General features: G+C 40.9%; 2 long non-coding RNA genes across 2 annotated transcripts; both read right to left on the minus strand.

Annotated features, from left to right (window-relative positions):
* Nucleotides 1-1,352: 1,352 nt before the first annotated feature.
* On the minus strand, nucleotides 1,353-2,678 carry LOC114269535 (uncharacterized). Its single transcript, XR_014362106.1, has 3 exons — nucleotides 2,242-2,678; nucleotides 1,993-2,066; nucleotides 1,353-1,526 (listed from the first exon to the last, which is right to left on the minus strand). It is a non-coding gene; the product is annotated as an uncharacterized LOC114269535 (long non-coding RNA).
* Nucleotides 2,679-2,684: 6 nt separating this feature from the next.
* LOC145788767 (uncharacterized) lies at nucleotides 2,685-4,027 on the minus strand. Its single transcript, XR_014362105.1, has 3 exons — nucleotides 3,948-4,027; nucleotides 3,406-3,441; nucleotides 2,685-2,889 (listed from the first exon to the last, which is right to left on the minus strand). It is a non-coding gene; the product is annotated as an uncharacterized LOC145788767 (long non-coding RNA).
* Nucleotides 4,028-16,121: the final 12,094 nt, after the last annotated feature.

Below are 16,121 nucleotides of genomic sequence, written 5' to 3' on the forward strand. Positions count from 1 at the left end.
AATATATATATATATATATATATTACCGCTCCCCGAGGCGCTCCCAACCTAAGAAACTTCTATCGGCTCACGCTTCTCCGCTCCCGCTCCCGCCCCCGCTCCCGCCTCCGCTCCCGCTTCGTGCAACTAAGTGTAAGCCTAGAATATTGTAGAGAGAGAAAATCTTTTTTTTGGGCTAAGGTTCGAGTATTTTAGAGTAAATTGGGAGGGAGAAATTTAAAAGATGACAAATAGTAATCCAAAAGACCTTAAAAGGGTTGTGTGAATCCTTTTCTAACAATAAAAAAAGAAAAACAAAGCCAAACATCGATTTTAACAATTCACGATTCAACGATTCGGTTCACCGATTCATCTACAATTCATAACTATTTGCGATTCACACAACCTGTTCGTATCGATTACTCACTGAATCAAATCGAATCGTACGATTTTAACAATAGAGGTTTTTTGTCTTGTCAGAAGCAAAAACAACAAAAAGTTTTAAAATACCCATCATTTTTATTTCGTTTTCATTTTGGTAAAAAAAATAATTTTCAAACATTAAAAAACAATTTTTTGGGTGTTTCCCAGAATGTGGGTTGCTTTTAGAAAATTTTTCTGAAAACAGTTTCCCAAACAAGTTTCTATATTTTCTAGAAGGTAAAATAGACAACAGAAAAGGTTAACAGAACCAAACATGTGATGATATTCTATTGCAGGAAAATGTGGTGTTAAGGGTCCGAAATGACAACAAAAAATAATGCAACAAAACCACAAGAAGATAGTAGGCGTACCAGGTAATCTTGCAATTGATGCAGTAACACGCCCAACTTATGCTGAGGAAAAATATTGGGTTGCTGAACTAGTAAACGTCAACCTGATCATAGGAAGGAAGAGGAAACAAGAAGGATATGTTAGATTATTGCAAAGTGAATCTAATTGTTACTTGAGGATTAGAGTTTGTGGTATTTTCATTTGGGAATTTAAATACACAAAACAATCTAGTTGTTAGAAAATTTATTCTTTTATGATGTTGCATCAATTTCAGTAATGATCATCATTACTTAGAAGAAAACCTGCATAATTCCCAAAATTTTATTCCACTGCCAGAATAAATTGCTTTACTAAGATATCCAAGACAAAACAGGAAAACAGAAAAGAAAAGGTAAAGAGATAGTAATGCGTATGAAAGAAATCTCAAGTGACATTTGGGCTTTAACAAGCTGAATGCAAATAATTGGATTCTTATTTCATACAAAAATATTGGCTATGTCTATCAATCTCTGTGATCTCATTCAAATAACAGATTGAACCTCTAATGAACACGGGCAATGTGAAAATAGCTGTCACTTGAATACAAAAATGTAGCTTGTTAAGGGAATTACAGATTCAAACAGATATTTCTGCTACCTATCATTCTTATATCTATAAATTACAAATGGCAAATAATTGAAGGCAACAAAGTAGAAATAACCACAGGGACCATTAAACCTGCTTGCTTAGGAAGAGAGCTGTACACTGCTTTACAGTATCCTCAGGACTGGTAACTGGGAATAGAACATGAAAAAAGTTCACATTACCATGATTATAAAATTAAAATGGCAAAAGAGAGCATTGATATTGATATCCATTTAAAAAGCATTTGGGTACTCAATGAAAATGAAACTATTCCATCTCAACTTGCAATATTTAATCCATTTTGTTTTCCATAGCATTTAAAACAAGTACAGCCTGTTTTATGTACAAAATCATTCGGAACATTATAAGAAAATATCATCAATTTTATTTCTTTTGTTGATGGATCCATTTTCTTTGGTAATTATCCAACTGCAACAAATGAAATAGATGCATGTGGATGCTGTTGAAAACAAAATGAATTGACTTGATTGAAGATTTTAGATTTCTTTGCAAATGGAACCATATTAACAATGCATTTGGTTCTCTAGGTGCTATGGCAATGGAGAACTCCATGGTGTATTGAACTGCAAAAATAAGCTGAAATATAGAGCAGACCTGTGTGCCCCATGGTTCACTTTGATTCATATATCTCATGGTCATTTTTTCCATATTCAAGCAACATCCAAGCCCTACGTTTAGTCCCAACAGTGTACCAAAAACTAGTCAGCAAAATAAAAAATGAACTAATACAACACAAGACATCACTACAGGGAATTGAACTTTCAATAACAAGTTAGTGTCAAATGGCAACTACCAAAAAAGGAAGGGAATAACCAAACTGAAGAGAGAAGATAAAATTGTTACCTTGTAAGTTCTGTCTCCAAAGAAGTGGATTTCATGAAAATCATCCACATATCTCAAGCAATAAGTCTTGTCCCAACCTTGAGGGAAAACATGTTAAAACATGCAGGCATTACGTCTAAACATAAATTTAACTGCAACGACTTATTATCATTTATTTTATCAGCGTAAGAATCATCAAAGCATAAACCAGGAATAACATTCACTCACATCAAAACTTATTTGTCCCCCAAAGGAAAAGAAGAGGTTAAGGTGAGCAAATTTTGCAGTGCACAACAACATCTTTAGGGCATATGTTCAGAACCTGAATATAATTTCAGTGGAGTAATTTTCAAGAGGTCCAACATCAACTGTGTTTCTTATAGAGACCCAAGTTTTGAACTTAATCTTAATCACAATTTAAGATATTGTACCTTGTCATACTTTCCAAACTCATCTCGTTCTTCCTGGCTGCAGTTTCGGCCTATTGGTGATACATTGAGCATCCCGCTTCAGATCTCTATAAATGTTCCTCTAAAGAAGAAGTTGAATAAGAAACGGACTCACAAGCTTAACATATATGGATAATTGCAACTCGTGCTTGCACTTCACAAACCTCTTTATTGGAATATCTAAGTCGGCAATGTAATGCAGTGTAAAATTAATAAATTCCTGCAAATCATTTAAAAATGTCATATCCATAAACTAATAATGTACTATAAATGTTTTTACATATATAGACGAAGCCTACCATCCAATGGTCACAACATAACTTTTTATACCTAAACTGACTTTGACAACAACAACAACAAAAAAAAAAAAAATCAAAAAATTTATAAACAACTTGGAAAAAATGGATGTTTCCGAAAAGCATGTTGATCTGTAATCTTACTGAAGGATATAGATAGGGGCATATTTTATTGTTTCTACCCTTGATAGTGTAATAAATATATGATCCTAACTTTTCTAATTTTATGGTCCCTGTGGGTTCTTGCAAATTACTCTTCTTTTTTTTTTTTTTTGGACAGGTAAGTTATAAAGAAATTCGAACTTGGGTCATTTCTAAGCTACTAGAGTGTCCTCTCGGGGACTTGGCTTTTTGCAAATTAATAATTTATAACAATGCAGTTGCTTAGTGAGTTACTGTGCCTACTTAGGATTTAGCAAAGAGCAGGAGAAGGGTCTAACCTTAAGTTTTTCTTCTCCAAGATATGATCTCAAGCTCTGCAGAATTACGAATCCAGAAAGAAATTAAAGAATAAATAAATAAATAAAATAAAAGTAAGCAAAAGAACAAAAAATGGAAAAGATAACAAAGTGGACCCTAAGTGTATAAATATGGCTGAAGGCAACTACAACCTTCTGCAAAACATATTAAAATTACAATCCACTGCTCAGGAACTTTAAGTTGTTCAAAGAGATGAATTGGCAGATTTAATTTAAACAATATTGGAAATGTTAGCAAATATTTATTGTTTCTCTACCTTTTTCAGACCTAAAATGGCTCAGAAGAGAACCTAAAGAATCTGTTGTATCAAGGCATAGCATTTTCCATTGAAAAGGCCAAATTATAAACCCAATTTTCCTATATGTTGTATAATTATGTCTAAAATATTCAAGACCTTAGTTGTTCATAAGAACAGTGTGAATCATTGTCAACATATTTATAAAAGTATCATTTGAATCTTGGACTTGAGACAAATAATTTTGGGTATAAATTTAGACAATACCTGGGTCCCAATGAGCTTCCCATCCTTATAGGCCACAAGACCATTTTCTGCACATACATAGTCATAGTCATTTATAACTGCACATATAGCGAACATGGAGTAAAATGTCAAGCAGTTAGCCACAATATTACTTCTAAAGAACTGTTGAAAGATAGAATGTAGGAATACAAATAAGACTAAAACGGAAAGCTTGAAGAAAATGGAGCAGTAAAGTTTATATTGCATCAAATCATATAAACAATGTGATCAACCACAAGGCAAGAACATACAGTTCACAAGAAACAATACCTCGTTTGGTTTCAGTGTTTTTTATTTTCTGTGTTTTTTTGTTTTTAGTCAAAAATTTTAATATTTTTTATTTTTTATTTTTTAGATGCACATAACTTAAAATATTTAAATTTTTGACTAAAAAAAAAAAAAAACTCAATTTTTAGAAAATCAATCAAAGCCAACACAAGGTAATTGAATTTTCCATAATTTTACTTGAAATTTTCGGAGTAAAAGTTTTTTACCTAATCTGAGACAGATTTACAAACTGATTAGAATACACATTGGCATTCTCCATTAATGTTTCTATGAAGTAAGATGTTTCCCAAGTGGTGTTTCCTACTAGTATGGGGTAATAAATATCAACTAATTTTTTCAACTTTGAGATTTCTCTTAAACAATTGACATGCACATCAAAGAATAATTAGCAAACAATATTCACACTCAGCACCTTATTATATCCCAAATTTTTGGACAATAGGTCATGGATAAAAAATGCAAATCCTAGAAAACCAAATCACTTAAAAAGTAAGCAAGATCCAAGAAACAAAGCACCAACACAATCCCCTCTATTACTTCCTAAATCTACCAAAGCCTAATAAATAAAAAAAATTAAAACAGATTGACACTTATAAATTCTATCTATAACATGTAATTGCTTATGAAGAAATGAAACCTTTGAAAACTAATTAATTCACGATGAAGAAAAAACTGCATCTTATTACCACATGAACGAACTTGAAACATGAGGTTTGGTTTTGGACAAACTACAATGATCTAGTCGCACATAAACACAACTAAAGACACCAAAAACTTTCCAAATTCTACAAGCCATTGCAGCATACCTGAGTTCCCAAGCTACTCTAATACCTTAATAGGGTCAGACCCTCCAACAACACCAACTGTAACAACCTGTAGTTAGACCAAGCTGTAAAGCTGTTATCATTGTAGAAAACAACCAACATAAGCAATATTTTGCCACTTGAAAGAGAGAGAATGAACCAAAAAGGCCTTATGAAAACCACTCCACGTTGCATTCAGGGGTTATCACAATAATCAATACAGTATCTTCCGAAGTTCCTGCATGAACTTCAGCATATCCGAAGTAACAACCTGAAATTGGAATAGCAAATGCAAATGTTAAATAAAAGGGAATTCCACCAAAACAACTAAAATCTCTATATCAATCGAAGACAACCTAAACAAATCAGATAAATATGGCAGGTTCCATATGATCATAACCACTTGGGTCTTGCTAAACTAGAAACTTAACCATCTTTAGAAGATACAAAAAGACAGGGATACGAGCACTTTTTATAATTTTTTTGCATAAAATTAGGCGTCAAAACCATGAACTTAATATCATCTTATGATGATTGACAAGCTTAATCACTATTAATAGGCCGTCAGCTACATGGATCCATGTTTCCAATAAATAAGCTTCCACATTGAAGCAAGTCAAAAAGAAAACAATATGTACTTTCTTTTCTGTTCTTTTCTTTTTTTCACAAACAGGGAATAGGGGTAAGGGTAACTGCATCACACGGTGGTAAGACTTGAATTCAAACATTGGATATAGAGCACCTCATTCACTAAGATAGCCCTTGATCTCCAAGAAACCAACAGGTAAAAAAGCCCTGAAAGGCTTACTGGCAGAGTCGCCGTCCTCAACCGTTTTATTTCCCGCACAACAGACAAGTGCTTTCCCTTTTTTAAAGTCCTTCGGCAGGCTTTTGAGTGGACAACCGAATCTGAAAAGGCCTTTCAACAATTGAAGCAGTGCATGGCCAACCCCCCTACTCTCTCAGGCGTCCACGGGTGAGCCCTTTTTTCTCTACTTAGCCGTATCGAACACCGCAGTCAACGCGGCCCTCGTCAAGAAGAATGGCTCGGTCCAGCGTCCGATTTATTACATTAGCCGGGCTCTTAGGGGAGCAGAACAAAACTTTCCATTGTTTGAAAAAATGGCCCTGGACTTGGTCATAGCCTCAAGACGACTCCGACCTTACTTCCAAGCTCACTCCACAGTGGTCCTCACTGACCAACCTTTAAAGAAGATAATGCAACAACCAGAGTTGTCCGGCAGACTTATGCAATGGTCTGTCGAGCTCAGCCAATTTGAAATCTCCTACCGACCTCGAACAGCGATTAAAGGACAGGCTGTTGCCGATTTTATCTTGGAATTCACTAATCCCACTCAAACCGCGGCCCCCCCCAAACAGGCAATTTAACACTGAGGCAGAATATCCCCACTCTTGGACCCTCAATGTCGATGGATCATCCCGCAAAGAAGGCAGTGGGGCTGGTCTCATCCTCACCGCCCCCGAGGATGGTTATTTCAAGTGTGCTCACCATTTCTTATTCGACGCAAGCAATAATGAGGCAAAATATGAGGCCTTGATAGCAGGTCTTCGCCTAGCTAGAGACATTGGTGTAAGCTATATCCAGGTGTTCAGCGATTCTCAACTAATCGTCGGACAAATTACAGGGGAATTCGACGCAAAGGAAGACACAATGCGAGCTCACAGGGATATTGCACTCCCCCTTGTTCACCTTTTCAATACTTTTCATATCAAACACATCCCTCAGTCAGAAAACTCTATGGCACATGAAATGACTCAATTAGCTTCGGCCGACTAGTTAGACCTCGGCCGTGGCGTTTGTCTTGAATACCTGGCCCACTCAGCTATTTTGCCAAACCAGCAGGAGGTCCACTTCCTCCAAAATGAACCTATCCCCTGGGCGGCGGACATCCTTCTATTTTTGACCAGTGGGGAGTTGCTAGACGACAAACAGCAGGCTGCCAAAGTCAGGGCCCGATCGTCCAATTACATCCTCATCAGTGGCCTCATGTACAAACGTGGATTTTCAAGACCATACCTCAGATGCCTCAATCCTGCTCAAGCGACCTACGTGATGAGGGAAGTCCACGAGGGTGTATGTGGTAATCATTCGGGTGCCAGGTCACTAGCCCATAAAATACTTCTCACCGGTTACTTCTGGCCTACTCTCAACCAAGATGCCACTGAATTCGTGCTTAAATGTGATAAATGCCAGCGCTTTGCCAACATCCCCCATGCTCCTCCTACAGAACTGATCACATTTAGCATCCCCTACCCATTCGCCAAATGGGGGATCGATTTAGTCGGCCCATTGCCAATCGGTAAGGGCCAAACCAAATTCGTTATCGTTGCCATTGACTACTTCACTAAATGGGTAGAAGCGGAACCCCTCGCCACAATCACCGAATGGAACACAACCAGATTCGTCTGGCAGTCGATCGTATGCCGATTTGGAATCCCTCAAGCCATCGTCTCAGACAACGGCAAGCAATTCGACAATGCCAAGTTTAGGAAATTCTGTGCAGAGCTTCACATTCAGCCATGTTTCTCTTCCCTAGGCCATCCCCAAGCCAATGGGCAAGTTGAGGTTACTAACCGTTCTCTCCTGAAGATCATCAAAACTAAGTTGGAAGCCGCCAAGGGACTCTGGGCTGAGGAATTACCAAACGTACTCTGGGCCTACCGCACTACCGCCCAAACCCCCACTGGGGAGACCCTTTTTTGCTTAACATACGGTGCTGAGGCGGTCATCCTAGTAGAAATCGGCCTGCCAACCCCGAGGGTTTTTGCACCTGAATCCAGAACTAATCGAAGAATTGCGTCGGGCTGACTTAGACCTAATTGAAGAGCTCCGAGAGACCACTACCGTCAGACGGACCTTATATCAACAGAAAATGCGAACATACTACAACCGCAAAGTCCGACTGAGGGAGTTCGCGGTTGGGGACCTAGTTTTGCGCGAAACAACCCTTGCCACCAAAAATCCTGCTGAAGGCAAGCTGGCAGCCAAGTGGAAAAGACCTTACATTGTTAAAGCCAGACCTCACCCGGGCACTTACCGACTCTAGGATATGGAAGGTCGAGACCTCCCCCACCCGTGGAACGTTGACCACTTGAAGCATTATTTCCAGTAAAGTGCCATGTCCTATTCTTGTATTGATCAATTGTTGTATGTTCTTTTTGACAATCTGCACACTTGGTTGTTTTTGTCCTTTTCATACATGGTGTAAGTTTGTGACCAACAGGCTATGCCTTCAATAACAATGATTTTATATCTTTAATTATCTGCGTTGTGTTTCGATAACGACTTGTTGCACTGAGTTAATTAAAGTGTAACAACCCTCGTCACTGATTACCGAATAACTACTGATTACCGTTAAACCGAACTGATTATGACTGATAAGTGAACTGAATGAACTACTGAACTGACTGACTGAAATCTGAAACTGATTGATTGAATGTATCTGTTTGAATTGTAATTCTATCTGTTTGACTGTTTGATTATCTGTTCATGTTTTTATATTTAAATTGCAAATTGAAGGCCTTATCGGCAGCCGAATCCGAAATTGATTGATGATTTGTGATCCTTAGAATTAATGTGATTTTATGGTATATTCATCTGAAAACTGATTAGGTATGATTAAATTAGGTTAAAATGAGTTAAATTGCACAATTTGACTTAATTACAACCTTGCCCTCCTAGTGGCCACTACCTCACACCCTTTGAGACTTGTATACACATTGAATCAACACAATTCATCAGTTCATTTCCCTTGTTCTTGCCAACCAAGAGAGTTAGAGTGTGAGGAAGTGAGTTCCTCCGTGGTAATTGCTTGTAGACTTGAAGAATTGAAGAGTAAATTGGCAAATTGAGCTCCTAGACCTTGAATACAAGACCTAAGGTAGTGTGATTACCCTCTTGTTTGTGAATTGAACTTGTCCTTGCATGGTTCTTGTCAAATTTAGTGGATTAAGGCATGAAATAGCTTCACATGTTGAATTAGAACTCATTTCATGCATGCATGTTTGAATTGTTCAATTTTGAGTTGATTCCATAGAGAATTGTCACATGCATGCTCATGGTTATGTTAAGTCCATGTTTTCATCTTGTTTTTGGAACAATTGGCTCCTTAGAGCATCAAATTGAAGCTTTGAGTTGGTTTGAATTCATGCATGTTTGCATGTTCTTCATATTCATGGAAATTGGTTTGAATTGGATTTATTTGAAACACCCTTGGGCTTTGATTTTGCAAATTGAGCTTTGAATCATGTTAAACTATGAGTTTTGATGTGCTTTCTGGAAAATTGGCCCAAGAGGATCGAAATTTGTGGTTTAAAACTTGGTTTTGAGCTTGAGGTTCAAATCTGGAATTTCCAGAATTTGGACTCACGCTCGAGCGGGGTGACTGGCGCTCGAGCATGGAAATCGTGCTCCCAGCATTTTTGTTCTGTTTTGAAGTCCGCTCGAGCGGAATAATTGACGCTCGAGCGGGACATTGTGTCTCATGCTCGAGCGGGTGTCGGGCGCCCAATCGAGCGTGATTTTCGCCTACCCAGCACTTTTGACTGTTTTGCAGAACGCTCGAGCGGGTAAGTCTACGCTCGAGCGAAAACCTTTGTCTGCATGTCCGCTCGAGCGGAGTAACTTAGGCTCGAGCGTGACCCCTGTTTTCCGAAAATTCTGAAAATGCTTTTTCAAGTGCATCTTTACATCCTCATCTCATCCTAGGCATTGTTAGGCCTAGTTTATAGCATCTTAATGAGGATATAGATGTAGAACACACCGAGGCATATTAGGGGTTAAATTATTATCTCTTCCGATTGTGTAGCTTAGTGTGTGTTCAATCTGTTAACTGTGTAGGATTGGCTTTCTGAAGACGCGCTCTAGCTTACTGTAGCCCAGAACTCTGTGAGTAACGATTGTGTAAAGATAAGTTCAAAAATGATTATTTTCTGAACAACTGAACTGTACTGCTTTCTGAACTGATTACTGTTAACTGAATGAATGTATGTCCTATATTCTGAACTGTATTGTGGCATCCTTAGCACCTACTGTTTACTGATACTGTTACAGAGATCTCTGTCGGTTCCCTCGAACCACTACTGTTTACTGACTGATGGCCATCACTACTGTTCGGTCTTTTAAAACCTACTGTTTACTGTACTGTTATGCTAACGGATGTACCACATATGACTGTACCGACTGAACGACTGAAATACTGATTTAATGAACTGTTTTCATTACTGTAAGGACATTCATTCTTAACCCCTTTACGCATTAATGTTATTCACTGGGCTTTAGCTCACTGCTCATATATATATGTAGGTGTACAGGCACCAGAACGCGGCTAGAAGCGTCGGAGTAGACTCCTGTTTTGTCAAGCCAACCTATGTGCCTCACTGCGAGATTCCAAGTCTGCCATGCTATGGCTTAGGGGTCTTTTATTTCCCCCTTCTGTCTCTGTACCTGTTTTGTGAACTGTATAGACTGATAGCACTGTACTGTACTACTCTATAAGGGATTGAGTCCCTATTCTGAATGAATGTTAATATTGTACATACTGTTCTGTACTGTTTACGTTTACGTATATATGTATGAAAGTCTTTTTGCATACAGACTGTCACAGCTCATTGGACATTGTTTATTTACTGTATTGGCTTCCGCCAGGCCCTGTACTCTGTTTTATTGTATTACTGTTAAGCAGGCCTTCGGTAATCTCGGATTACTGGCCGGTTACGGTGCTAAACCCATAGGGCCGGGTTTGGGTCGTGACATAAAGCCTCAGCCAAACTGAGCACGAAAAGCTCATCTAGACTGAGTTAATTAAGCCTCAGCTAGACTGAGCACGAAGAGCTCAGCCAGACTGAGTTAATTAAGCCTCAGCCAGACTGAACACAAAGAGCTCAGCCAGACTGAGTTAATTACGCCTTAGCCAGACTAAGCACGAAGAGCTCGACCAAACTAAGTTAATTAAAGCTTCAACATGGTAGAGCTTTCCCAGTCTTAGTCAGAACTCGGATAAAGAATTTGGCCGGTCCATTTTCGTAATTTAATGTTACAACATGGTTGCTACACTTAGTTAAAATCCAGGTCCGTGCTACACCATTTTTTCACATATTTTACATTTTTAGTTTAGTTGAAATCCAGGCCTATAGTCGTCCAAGCCGATCTTTCATTTTTAACATCTTTTACGTCATGCTTTGGTTACCCATTTTTAAACTTTTTATATCGCAATTTACTAGCAAAATTCGCAACTCACGTACAAGTCTCACTTTCACACCCATCTTTTACCGAATTCTGCTCGGTCATTTTCATTATTCCAAGTTTACCATTCAAAAAGAAATACCAACAACATTAGGACAAAGGAAAACTTGTTATTTTATTTACAAACTTACAATTACATACAATTTGCTACATAAATTACACATAAAAACAAAAAAAAAAATAAACAAACACAAAACAAAATAACAAAAGTAAGGTTATTACACTCAATTGCCAGTTCACTCATCCTCGCTAGAGGCAAGGTCCTCCCTTTCAATACCTTTGTCTAGGGGGGTTTAGGCGACGTCATCTTCACCTACCTTCGCCAAGCTGAAATCCACGTCTGGGAACAGCTCCTCCGCCTTATGCTTGAAGGTCATCCAGCCGTTGTCCCAGAACTCGCTCATTTCATGCTTGTAGAAGTCAGACCGCTGGAAGCTCTGGATAACTTCCTCTTCGCTTCTGCCTCCAGTGGCCGCTCTCGACGGCCCAACCCCCCCATTCCCCTTTCTAGCCAGGCTGCTGGCGATAGTGGCATCTATGGCCATCTGGAAGTCGGTGAACCCGTTGAATTGCTCTACGGCCGCCACGCACAGGTCGGGGTACGCCGCCCTCTCAGATACCAGTTTCGCCCTCTCTTCCGCCAAGGCTTTCTCTAATGCCACAATCCGACTATCGGCCTCTTCCTTGCCCTTCATCACCTGATCCCGCAGATCTTCATTATTGGTCATGGCCTCCTCCCACCTCTCGTTGGCGGGTGGTGCAAGCTTGCTGGGCTTCCTCTAGCTTCTTCTTCTCACCCACTAACTCGAACTCAAGCGATATCGCCTTGTGGCGCTCCGCTTCCAGCTCTGACTTGGTTGTGAGAAGCTCGGCACTAGCTCGTTCCGCTGAGTAGCTTTGCACCAGCACGGTACTCCCTTTGGTTTGCTGGTCCCAGTCTTCCCTTCACTGGGACTGGGGGTTATTTCTAGGGCAGGTACCACCATCGTCGCCATCTGAAGACTGGAGCCCAAGTGTTCGCTCAGTACTTGGGCGCTTGGACCCTTGTCCTCCTTCAGTACTTGGGCGGTCTCTTTTTCTGCAGCTACCTCCACATTTCCCTCCTTCATCTTCTCCACTATAGGGGCAGTCTCCCTCCTAACCTTCATCTTTTTCAAGGTAGGGGTCTCTTTTCCCTCCTCTTCTTCCTTGACTTCTTCAAAACCGCCTCCACCTCCTGCTTACCCCTCTCCTTCAACGGGTCCACTGGGGGCAGTAGCGGGGCAAAGCCAGCTAAGTCTTTATTGCCCAACGACTTGGGACGCGATCGGACCCGCTCCCTCATCACCAGCTTAGGAGCAGGCCCCAATTGTGTCTCCTTATATTTGTCCACTCTGGCGAACAACCTCCTCTCCTCCTCCTCCTCCTCCTCCTCCACCTTCCTCTGTACCTCTAATGCTTCCCTTGCCGGATCCTCCTCCGATGGCTGCGATCCCAATTTCAGGGTAAACAAGGTTGAAGAGGAGACCAGTTCATCCCACATCAACCCCTTCTCCTTCCTCCACTCCTTCACCTTTTTCACCTTGTCTTCGGCCGTTGCATCCAACTTTAGCTTAACCGATTTTGTGGAGACCTTCCATGTTGTGCAAACTCCCCTCTCACCATTTATTGACATGAAAAACCATCTTGGTCTCCACCCCTTTACCGAGGACGGCAAGCCCGCCACGAGACCCCGGCCCGCCGCAACTTGCAAGGTCACCCATGTCTCCTACTGACCGGAGGCCTTGTAGCAGGAAAAGAATTCCTCTACCGTCATGGCCGCTCCTCCGGTTGCCTACGCCCAGGCACTCGCACAAGTCATTAATATCTTCCAGGCATTCGGCATCAACTGCCCTAAAGCCACTTCTAGCCTGTTGAGCACGTCTACCATAATTTCGAGGAGTGGTAGCCTCAGACCCTCCCGCAGCGCCTCCTAGTATAGGCTGAACTCGTCCAACCGTACATCCGACGCCCTCTCCTTGGACGTGGGTAGCCTCAAACCTATTTCCACGAGAATTTGGTACTTCCTCCGTACCCCCTCCAACTCCTCCACCGTAAACGTGGATCTGTCTGGCTTGGTGTGCTAGTGGTCCGGCTCCACTTGGCTAATGGGTTTCATGGCCGCAATCATCATCGTCGGATGAGCCCGCACCGCTTGACCAGCTCCACTCTCCTCCCCTCCGCTCCCCTCCCTTCCCTCCACCCGATACTGTTCTGCCAATTCCACCGCGTCATCATCACCCAACAAGTCAAGCCTTGCAGCTGGCATTTCCTCTCGGGCCATCTCTCCTACGTGTCTACGTATTGTTTCGGACGTTGGCACAAGGAAGTTCGAAAAGTGTTGCAGAGGTGTGTCACACGAGACAAATGCGTTCACCTCATGGATGTGTTGGTTTTTGGCAAAAAGGCAGGTAAAGCGAATAACTCCAAATGCCCACGGTTTGCCTATATTCCAAGGGTCGCGATTAAACTTCGCTAGTTTGAAAATTTTTGAAAAACTCCCGCCCTTACCTTTTCGCTGTCCTATGTTATCCTGTCCCTTCACTTCTTACTAACACGTCATCTCCCCTATTAAAAGATTACGCCACGTGTACACCCACGATCCACTACTCTCTTCCACTTCCCTGTCTATTCTACTTCACATCACTACGTGCCCCATCGTTCCTCGACCCCTGTGCACTGCCACCTCCACTCGGTCACCCTTTGCGATCGGCCTCTCCCCTCAGTCACCCTTCGCGGTCGACCCTCTTCGTTGTCGGTCCATCCACTTGACCCCCTTTCGTGGTCGGTCTATCCACTCGGCCCCTCCTTGGGGTCGACACCTCCCCTCGGTCACCACTTGCGGTTGCCCCCCCTCGCGGTCAGCCCCTCCCATCGGTTACCCTTCTTGGTCGGCCCCCCTTTGAGGTCGGTCCGTCCACTCAGTCACCCTTCTTGGTCGGTCCCCCTTTGCGGTCGGTCTGTCCACTCGGTCACCACTCGCGGTCGGCCCCCCTCGTGGTCACTCCGTCCACTCTGGTCACCCCTCGTGATTGGCCCACCTTCTAGTCGGTCTTCTCTCCATCGACCTCTCGCAACCCCTGTCTTTTTCCTTATTCCCTTCGTTGGACTGAAACTACACTTGGGAATGGGGGACTACTGACGTAGGTGGGCCTATAGGAGTTTTTAGTCCACCACTTATGGCCGAATCCATGATCCAAATACTAAAGCCCAACTTTCTTGGAACCCAACGTTACACCAAGAACCAATGGCATCTAGACACCTGTCAAGAGTAGAACCAACCACATCAGCAGACAAAGATCCTGCAGAATTATTGCACCACACAACAGCCATTAATGAGTCCCCTACAACATTTATTATGGTAGCCCCTTCACGTCGGAACAGAATAGTCTCACCACGAACAAGGCAAGTTAGAACATAGACTTTCGGCCAACATGACAGCTCGGAGTGGACAAGGAAATGATGAACAAAGGATATAAGCAGGCTTCAAAGATAAGGAGAAGGTTAAGTTCTCTAGGACCATTCTATCTCGACATTCCCATCGCTCTCACTTCTCTAACTTGATCGTCGGAGGGTTCGTTAGGGGACTCCCCGTTTCCCGTTGAACTCTTGTGCAGGTTTCTCAGTGGACTCGACAATCGGACAATGGTTTTGGAAGCGTGGATCAACCCGACCCGTTCCTTATGGAACACGTAAGTATTATCAAACTCTATTGAATTAAGTTGGCCTGTGTGTCCATGGTGAAAATCTCGAAAACTATTTATATACATGGGTACCGATTCCCTCGGACAAAATTTTCGTAAAATGGAAAATAGAAGTAATTGTATTGTGTGATGATGTTAATTTGTTGGAAACGTATGAGGTGTATCCTCTGTTGGGTGGATTAAATGCAGTGGATGTATCTATTAAACCCAAATGAAAGAAATGAAACGTAAGTTTGGTATACCATGGTTTTGGAGAAAGTTATAAAGATTTTGTTATAGGCAAATGAAAATGTGCATCATATTTATATCTTGTTAATTCCTATATATTGTGTTAGTATGTTTTTACTGGGCTTTGGCTTACCCTTATTGGGAACCATTTTCAGGTGTTGGAGACATGCCTCTGTCGAGACAGTAGTTCGGGGAGACTTGGAGCAAGAGCTTCCTTTTGTTTATTTATTTTGTATAGCCAAGGGCTAAGTTGTAATTGAGTTAAGACTCTTTTGCTGTAACCAAGTAATGTCTTGGAAAAGTGTAAGCTCATAGGGCATTTATTTTGTGATTATTAATTGGTAGTACATGCTATAGATTCAGGATGAACATTAATGAATGTATACTACATGTGTTCACCTTTTGTAATACGAACTCTGAAGAATGAAAACATAATATTTCTATTAATATTCTGTTATAAGAATTAGAATTATTGTAGCAATTTGGGAGCATTACATTACTTATAATAGCTAACAAATCTAATTTAAAGAGTCATTTAAAGGTACTCTAATTTCTTTCTATGTATCAGAATTATACCAATTGTTTTTTACCGATAGTGCAATTATTTTTCAGTGTAACATTTATTGTTAGTTGGGGAAGTTGATTAAAAGTTGATTTTTTGACCTTTTTTTTTTTATTTAAAAAAAAAAGGTTTAAAAAAATATAGAAAGGTGATATGACCCAAAATAGGTTAAAAGTTAAAATTTGGCTTTTGGCCATCTTCCCAAAAGAGCCCTTAATTTGTAAGATCTCCTTGGGTTCATCTTGTTTCGAGTCTACTCTGTCATTAAAACGCATTGTTTGGGCTCGT

This window comes from Camellia sinensis, chromosome 2 (assembly GCF_055761805.1).
Source record: "Camellia sinensis isolate YWXY chromosome 2, ASM5576180v1, whole genome shotgun sequence".
Classification (NCBI taxonomy): Eukaryota; Viridiplantae; Streptophyta; class Magnoliopsida; order Ericales; family Theaceae; genus Camellia; species Camellia sinensis.